The following is a 1,370-nucleotide window of genomic DNA, read 5'->3' as shown; positions in this document are numbered from 1 at the left end:
TGCGACTGCAGAGTAGTCCCCAGCTCACCACAACTAGAGGAAGCCCGTGTGCAGCAATGAAGACCCAGCAGGACCAAAAAACAAATAATTAAAAATTATTATTTTTAATTATAGAGTGGTATTTAATTATAAGAATTCTAATAAAATTATAATTTGAAAATGGGATATGGGTCACAATGAAAGATTAGTAAGATTCATGTGGTGGGAAAAATATCTGAGTTTCTTGGTAAGCAGACTGTCTCTGAGGAGGTGAAGTGGGAGACAAGCAGCAAAGTCACAGAGGCTGACATTTTTCACAAACACCTTTGATCTTTTGACTTTTGTACTACGTATATTAACTATATAATAATGCAGAAACATTAACTTCAAATTTTAAAAAGTTTAACATTGTAAGTTAGTATCAGTTGAAAGATCCTTACCATTTATTGAACACCTATTGTGTGTGTGTGTGCGTGTGTGTGTGTGTGTGTAGGGCAGTGCTGTGCAAGGCACTCTGATGACCTCTCCATTAATACTGACACGTATTTCTTTAAAAAAAAAAAAAGCATATTTCAGTATTGGGAATTCCCTAGAGGTCCAGTAGTTAGGACTTGGCACTTTCTCTGTCAAGGGTCTGGGCTCAATCCCTGGTCAGGGAACTAAGATCCCACAAGCTGTGTGGTGCAGCTGGAATAAGAAAAGTATATTATCCCCGTGTTTTAGAGGGAGACTTATCTTGAAGTGGGTAGAAAACCCACCTAAGGCCACACAGTTGATCAGTGGCACAGCAAGGACTGAACTTGGACCCACCCTCGCCTGGAAGGTCTGGATGAACCAAAACCTGGGTTCTTAGTCCTTCCCTGTCCCCACCCCTCCTTAGCCCAGGAGGAAGTGCTGGCCCAGCTGACACCGAGGCCAAGTTGCTTTGGAGGACAAGGAGGGCCCATTGCCCACCCAGGGTCATGTCTGGAGACCCCAAGGAGCCACATGGGCCCCCAGGTCTTGGGTGGGTAGGCTGATGGGTGCAGGATTAGGGCAGCCCAGGGCATCTGGGGCTGGGGCTCGGGGTGTTTCTGGAGCACCACAGCAGTGCCTCCCTCATCAGGAAGGAGATAGGAGTCCCTTCCCCCTCAGATGCTAGGCTCTAATCCAGAAGTGAACCCACGGTCGGACTCGTCTTCACTGACCTTACAGTTCCGTTTGGTTCCAAGCCTAGGCTCTGGTCCAGTTTGTCCCCATCCACAGAGTCTGCAGGATGACCTCTGACCTCACATTTTCTCACAGCCTTCAGCGGGCAGTCTGGACTCTGGCTGGGGTCAAAACCAGCCTGTAAGAGATAGGAGTGTGGTCGTGGGCACCTGGCCCTCCTTACCTGCCCTCCTGCCTCAGTC

The sequence above is a fragment of the Bison bison genome, unplaced genomic scaffold, assembly GCF_000754665.1.
Source record: "Bison bison bison isolate TAMUID 2011002044 unplaced genomic scaffold, Bison_UMD1.0 scf7180017864317, whole genome shotgun sequence".
Lineage (NCBI taxonomy): Eukaryota > Metazoa > Chordata > Mammalia > Artiodactyla > Bovidae > Bison > Bison bison.
Note: the sequence above shows the minus strand (reverse complement) of the source record.